General features: G+C 39.7%; 2 pseudogenes; both read right to left on the minus strand.

Annotated features, from left to right (window-relative positions):
- Positions 1 to 254: 254 nt before the first annotated feature.
- Positions 255 to 712, minus strand: LOC141493772 (prefoldin subunit 5 pseudogene; annotated as a pseudogene).
- A 5,942-nt stretch (positions 713 to 6,654) lies between these two features.
- LOC141494110 (taste receptor type 2 member 60-like) lies at positions 6,655 to 7,557 on the minus strand (annotated as a pseudogene).
- Positions 7,558 to 7,798: the final 241 nt, after the last annotated feature.

Below are 7,798 nucleotides of genomic sequence, written 5' to 3' on the forward strand. Positions count from 1 at the left end.
AGTAGCAGTGGAAGAAAATGCTGGCACTAGCAGCTAAGGAAGCTAGAATAGGCCTCCTGCAGAAGATGATGCTTGTGCTGAATCTTGAAAGAGATTTCAAGAGACCAAAGGAAGGCAGGCATAAAGGACAACCAACACAAAAGCAGAAATGAAAGATGGATTCTTATTAGTGAAATATTTTTTTTTTTCCGGGCGAGCCCAGCGGGCGCGTTTATTGAGTCCTTATGCGCGCTGCGACCCACCCACCCACCCCCTCAGGCTTTGGCCGCCCCCAGCGCCGTCAGCTGCTGGATCTTCTGGCTCATTGTCTCCACGATGGCCTGCTTCATGGCATGCTTCTCCTGCAGAGCTGGCTGAATTTTTTCCATCTGCTTAGTGAGAAAATCAATCTTCCTCTTGAAGAAGTCTTTAGCATCATCTGCTGACTTCTCCGGATAGTAGCCAGGTCCCACATCAATGAGAACATGCTCCCCATCATGTAGCTTCCCGGGTACATACATAGAACTGGTCAATGGGACGAGTAATTCTTTCCCCTCGTTGCTCTTGGTCAGCACGTTCAGACGTTCCTTGGCCTCCACGTATTTGGTCTGTCCAACCTTGAGCTGCGCGATGGACGAGGAGAGAAACCCCACCTCCTGGTCCGGCTGGTTCTTGAGCAGCTCCAGCTGGGGCAGGGACAGCTCCGAGATGTTCACCGACTGTGCCATGTTGGGAGCTGCGAAATACATTTTTAAAGAAAGGCCAGTTTGGGGGTGGTTAGGTGGCGCAGTGGACACTGGCCCTGGAGTCAGGAGGACCTGGGTTCAAATCCGGTCTCAGACACTTAATAATTACCTAGCTCTGTGGCCTTGGGCTAAGCCACTTAACCCCATTTGCCTTGCAAAAAAAAAAAAAAACCTAAAAAAAAGAAAGAAAGGCCAGTTTGGTGGATACACAGGGTACATATATAATAACACCATAAAGAAAGACTGGGAAAGGGCTGTGAGGAACTTTAAATGTCAAACCTACAGATAGTAGGGAGTTTTTGTTGGTGGTGGTAGTGTTCAGTTGTTTCAATTATGTCTGGCTCTGTGACCCCATTTGGGATTTTTTGGCAAAGATACTGGAGTAGTTTGCCATTTCCTTTTACAGCTTATTTTATAGATGAGGAAACTGAGGCAAACAAGGTGAAGTGACTTGCTTAGTCTCACATAGCTAGGTGTCAGAGGCTGGATTTGACTCAGGTTGAACTGGTAACTAATCACCGTGCCACCTACCTGTCTAAATTAGTGTGCTTCTGGAGTTTATTGAATGGCTAGGTGTTATAGTCAGATTTCCCCTTTAGGAAAATCACTTTGGCAGGCTTGTGAAAGATGGATTGGAATGGGGAATACCCTGAGGCAGTGAAACCAATTAAGGAGGCTTTTGTAATAGTCCAAGTGAAAGATGATGATGTACCCAACTCAGATCAGGCCCTCAGATCATGAATGTGTTCATGGAGAGAAAGAAATAAAATATGTTGTGGAGCACAAGAATTGGTTATTGTATCTTCAGGTAATACCATCAAGTTTGTTAACCTGATTGATTCAGATACTCTGGACAGAAATAAGAAAGTTCATGAAAAGAGCAGGTTTTAGGCAAAAGATAACTGTTTTTTTAAATGTTAAAAAAAGATGCCTCCTGAAAATCCAATTCGAAATATCCAATAGGCTGTTGTTGTGGGATAGGAACTTGGTAAAGAGGTTACTTGAGGGTGCCTGTATAGTTCTGGAAACCATTTACATAGAGATGACTGTTAAACCCAAGGGAGCTAATGAGTGTGAGAGCAGAGAGAAAAAAGACAAAGGTACAAGACAGAGCCTTAGGATACATCAAAAGTTAGGGGGTATACCTTTGAATGATAATCAAGCAAAGACTGAAGAGATGTCATCAGACACATGAAAGAACCAAGAGAGAGTGAGATTGTGAAAACCCAAAGAAAAGAGACTGTCCAGAAGTAGAGGGTAGATCAACAGTGTCAAATGCTATAGAATGATCAAGAAGGCAGATTGGGCTAAGGACTTTAAACCTGGTCATTACAAGATTATCACTAACTTTGGAAAAGAGAGTTTCAGCTATGAGGTGCAGTTAGAAGTCAGATTGTAGAGGTTTTTAAAAGAGAATTAAAGAAGAGATGGAGACAATGGGTATGACAGTGTTTTCAAAGAGATTGGCTGAAAAAGGAAGAAGTATAAGACAAAAGCTAGTAGGGAGGGAGGATTTTTTTTAATGGAAGGAGTATTTTTTTTTTAATGGTAGGAGAGATTTGGACAGATTTACAAACTACAGGTAACAACTACCATATTTCCCCATTATAAGACCCACCCTTTTTTGAAAAATTTGGGGTCAAAAACTGGGAGTGTCTTATACAGTGGTTGTAGATATTTTTATTTGCATTTCTCACTTTTTCACACTTGTTGTCCTTGCACTCATAGTTTCACGTTTGTTACTACTATATTAGGTTCTGTTTTGCCACACATTCTGCTCAGAAATGGCTCAGAAAAGATTTTTGTCCAGTGCTGAATTCAAGTTCAAAGTGATCCAGTTCACAAATGGAAATTGTGCTGCTGAACATCAGTTTGATCCTTCTCCAGTAGAGAAAATCATCTGAGACTGGCTCTGGGAAGAAGAAACCCTACTGCAAACACCACAGCAGAAGAAGACATGAGAGGCAAGTCAGCAAAATGGCCTGAGTTAGAGAGGGATTGAAGAGATGGATTGAAGATCAAAGGGCAAATGGAATTCCTTTGTCCACAAAGATGGTTCAGCAGGAGGCCAGAAGAATTGTTGATGAAAAAGAAGTTACTGCTTTCAAAGGAGGACACAATAGGTGCTTCAGGTTCATGAACTGGAAAGGACCAAGCAGGTATACATGAATCAGACTTGCCCAAAAGATGCTTGATAGCCACCAGCAGAAAGTCCTTGAATTTCATGATGAATAAATATATCTTTATGAAATATCTTTATGAAATACATTTTTTTTCAAATTTCAGGCCCCCAAATTAAGGTGTGTCTTACACATGGGAGTGTCTTATACATGGGGAAATAAGGTAATATAAGAAGATTAGAGGAAGAGAGGGAATAATAGTGAATGACAATCTGCTGGAGAATATGGGAAGTTGTAGAATCAAAGGTACATGTGGAGTGATTGACTTTAATGAAGAGGCCACCTACTAGGGGCGGCTAGGTGGCACAATGGAGAGAGCACTGGCCCTGGAGTCAGGAGTACCTGGGTTCAAATCCAGACTCAGACACTTAATGATTACCTAGCTATGTGGCCTTGGGCAAGCCACTTAACCCCACTGCCTTGCCAAAAATAAATAAATAAATAAATTCTACTAATCAGAGAGAGTCCTATCTAAAGAACTAATACAAAACAAAGCAGAAACAAGAGAAGAATATTCACAAAAGAAACAATGATAGAGAGAAACATCAAAATTCAAAGTTACATAATGATCAATCTTGATTTCAAAGACTCTTCATGAAACTGCTTCCTCCCTCTTTTTGATAGAAATGGACTGCACTATGGAAAAGAAAGTGATTGCAAAAATCACACTGTCCAGGTATAAAATCCACTGTTCCTAAAAGTCAAACCTAGACATCTGGGAAAAATATCTGGGTGCTAGAGATTCCAAAAGGCTTTTATCAGCCTCTACATTACAAGTACAAGCACTCTGGACATACTGTAGCAAAGATTAGTTACTAAAAGAAAATAAAAACAATGAGCATTAAATATTGTGCCACAAGTAACTTAAAGTAGCCCAAGATCCAAAGATACCATGAGTGTTTCCCATTACCACCAGAAATCCAAGAGTAAACAGTCTTCTACTAGGGAAACTTTCCTCAAGCAACATTCACAATACCTTCTGAACCTCTTCTCTACAGGATCTTCCCTTAGGTGCTGATTTCTCTTGACCAGTCAGGACCCCCCTTATGTTGTTGTGGGTAATAATACCAAATATTTATATTGCACTTATGTGCTTTGTACATAAGATAATTATTATCTCATTAGATCCTTATGCCAACCCTGGGAGGGAGGAGTTATAATAACCCATTTTACAGATGAGGAAACTGAGGCAAAGAAATGCTAAGTGACTTGCCCAGGGTGACACAGCTGGTAAATATCTGAGGTCTCATTTGAACATAGTCTTCCTGACTCCACATTCAGCACTCTATGTATTGTGCCATTTAGCTACCTGGATCATGCAACAAGGAGAAGCCTCAAAGTTTTTTTTGATAGCCATACAGATGACTATAGATCTTTCCCATAAAACACAATAAGGATTTTCCATTTTAGGGCTCATATTCTTTGTTTAAAATTGTTTTCCATGCATCCTCAGAGATGTATCCAGCAGACAGGGTCTTTATGTTGGCTTGGCATAGTGACATCTTCTCTTCTCTGGGATTTGCATTCATCCAGGACTGGCATCTTTGTAATTTCTTGCTATTGTTCAGTCGATTCAATAGTATCCAACTCTTTGTGACCCCATGAAGTTTACTTTCCATGGGGTTTTCTTGCTAAAGATGCTAGAGTGGCTTGCTATTTTCATCTCTAATGGATCAAGGCAAACAGGGATTAAGTGACTTGTCCAGAGTCACACATCTGGTAAATGTCTACAGGTCTTCCTTTTTCCAGGTCTAGCACTCTGTCTATTGAGTCACCTGGTTGCTTCAATCTTTATAATACTCCCACTGAAAACACACATCAGCATTTTTTGTAGCTCCCCTCAAATGGTATGGACAATGTAACTGTCATAGACTCTTTTCTTTTAACATGAAGTGATCCATGTCTGAACCCAACTCAGTTGTACTTCCAAGTCTTCATTCCCAAAGAAAAACATCCTACCTGCCAAACTACCTCAGTATCCTACAAATCAAACACAACAAAGGAAGCAAAGAGTCTTCAACCACCACCATGGGTACATAAGAAATATATTTGTACATGTTTCCAGTCTTTAAAAATCCAATAAACTTTGAGTCTTCTTTGCTCTACATAGACTGTAAACAATGTTGATACTAATAGAAGAATCTCTTCTAATCAAGTGGTAAAATTGAGATGATTTTTCACAAGCAATAAAACTAGAAGTCAAATTGAATCAATGACATACATAAGTTTTCTAGTTACTTGACCACACAAAGAGTTCTTGGAGGTGACATGTGCTGAGGTTGGAAGAGTCCAGAGACTAGAACCTGGAAAGGTTTCTCATGAACTAGATAAGGAAACGGCAAATCATTCCAGGATCTTGGTCAACAAAACCCAAATGAGGTCAGAAATGTCAATGACTGAAAAAAAATGTGGATAGTAATAGCAACTAGTTCACAAGTTTGTTATGATGATCAAATGGCTTAACATATAAAGTATTTTGTAAACTTTAAATCTCTTTGTAAAAGTTAGTTGATATAATTATTAAAGGCATACCTCTTCTTTCATCAGCTTTGTAATTATTAACTCATTAATTATTAATTAAGTCATATTTTATACATGAACCAAAGAGAGAAAGTTCAAATGTTAGAAAGGAATGCAGGAAGAGGAAGTTAGATAATCACATAGAGGAGTTAAATAATCACAGCTTTGATATTTAAATGGGTGTTAGATACAAGTTACAAAGAAATACTTGCATCAGTATCCATCAGCAAATGAGAAACAGTGCTGTCTTTTATTGCCTCATAGATTTAGAGCTGGAAGGGCCTTAGAAGCCATCCAATCCAAAACCTCATTTTCCAAATAAAAAAAACCAAGGCTTAGAAAAGTCATTTGACTTGATCAAGGTCACATAGCTAGGAGGTAGCAGTGCCAAGACTCAAATCTCAGTTCCCTAATTTCACATCTTCACCCCCTTTTCTTTTATATCTTATTGTTTCTGAGAAATACTTCCCAGAGGAATCAGTTGTCTGCTGCATTAACAGATAATAGGCAGGGAAAACATTTTTCTTCAGGAGGGAAAGCAAATTCCCAATTTGAGACTGACCTAGGAAAATGGGATGCCATTTCACTAAAAGTCTTCTCCAAGCTGATTCAACAGATGAAATGAGAGAGTGGGAGGGCACCCATATGACTAATTCCCAGAATTATGATTATTCATTTTGGAGTTTTTTTTCCCAAGGCAATGGGGTTAAGTGACTTGCCCAAAGTCACACAGCTAAGTAAATATTAAATGTCTGAGAGCAGTAGGAAAATGTAATTTAAAGATTCTTTGATTAGAAAAGTAATAAATCACAAAATAGATATTGCCAGAGTGTAGCCATGTGGTCCCCTTTCCCTCTGTGTATATATCAGTGGTACTTGTTCATCTTTTGGTATTCTGGAGACATCCTTATTCCCTTCCTTTTTCCATCAGTCTTAGAATATATCATTGGGGGGCAGCTAGGTGGCACAGTAGATAGAACACCAGCCTTGGAGTCAGGAGTACCTGGGTTCAAATCTGACCTCAGACACTTAATAATTACCTAGCTGTGTGGTCTTGGGCAAGCCACTTAACCCCATTGCCTTGAAAAATCTAAAAAAAAAAGAATATATCATTGGAAAAAAAGACAAAGTAGAGATTATTAGAGAAATGGACAAGGGGACCTTATCTTCTGTATTTGTAGATCAAGGGATCTCCCTGGGGTCTTTAATCCAATGGAACTTAGAAAATTCTATCTCTCAGGCACACATCTTAACTTGGGGTTATTCAGGATCAGAATTGTGGAGTGAATTGCTGTGCCCAGGTAAATCAAAACCAGCCACCCCCAGTTCTATGACTTTGAAGAGGGCAAGATGTTTGAAGCATTGACCAATAATGGCAAAAAATAGGAGGCAAATAGGATGGAAAAGCAAATGAGTTCCTTGAGAGCCCTGGTGTGAACCTGGGTCCTGAAGTCCTTGAGACCTGAATCACTATGTAGGGTTTTCTTTCTATGTCTATCCAGTGAAGTGACAAGCAAAAGCATACAAATGAAGAAGATGGTGGCTGTAATTACTTTCAGAGGGAAAAAGTAGTATATTTCAGACTTTTTTCTCAAAATTTCCCTAATGTAATTCTCAAATAGAAGACTTCTAATAGAGTACATATGATAGAGACAGCAGTTACCTATGAAAAACAGGAAGGCAATAGCAAGGCTGAGGCCAAGGTTGCCAAGAAATAGCCTGGTCATGCACCTGGAGATCCTCCATTTCAGCCAAAGGAAGGCAGGATAGGTGAAGGTTGCAATTTTCACACAGTAGAAAAAATACTGAGCAAAGCAGAGGACCATATAACAACAGAATTCAAACAATCCCACTGGAAGGAAATGTACTGATGTACAGGGTTGTATGGGAAGGCCATTGGATAGAGCAAGATATACAGATTTTTTTCCACATACCACCCACTGGAAGAAGCAAGATGCACTCAAGAAGATCAATACCCTATCATATGGAGGAAGTGTCCTACATCGTGCCCATTCGCTGGTCAGCACTACCAGGATATAGCCATTCTCCACAATCAACACTAGACATAAGAAGTAAAAAAAGACAATTAATCCAACCACATCCTTTTCAAGCACTGTGTCTCCAGAGAACATTTCTATTGCAGACAGTTTTGATCACTTTATAGCAAATCACAAGTTTTCCAGAGTTCTTTCTGTTGGGCTCTTCTAAAGAGAATTTTGAGAACCTGTGGTGCACTTTCAGGCACTTTTCTTCTCAAATCCCTAAATTAGGGTAGAGAAGAGGATGCAGATGATCTGATGAGAGAGAAGGAGAGATCCCTTCACCTCAGAATGGATGAAAAATTTCCCCAGATTCAATTACCAAAATTCAAGG

Source organism: Macrotis lagotis, chromosome 7 (assembly GCF_037893015.1).
Source record: "Macrotis lagotis isolate mMagLag1 chromosome 7, bilby.v1.9.chrom.fasta, whole genome shotgun sequence".
Classification (NCBI taxonomy): domain Eukaryota; kingdom Metazoa; phylum Chordata; class Mammalia; order Peramelemorphia; family Peramelidae; genus Macrotis; species Macrotis lagotis.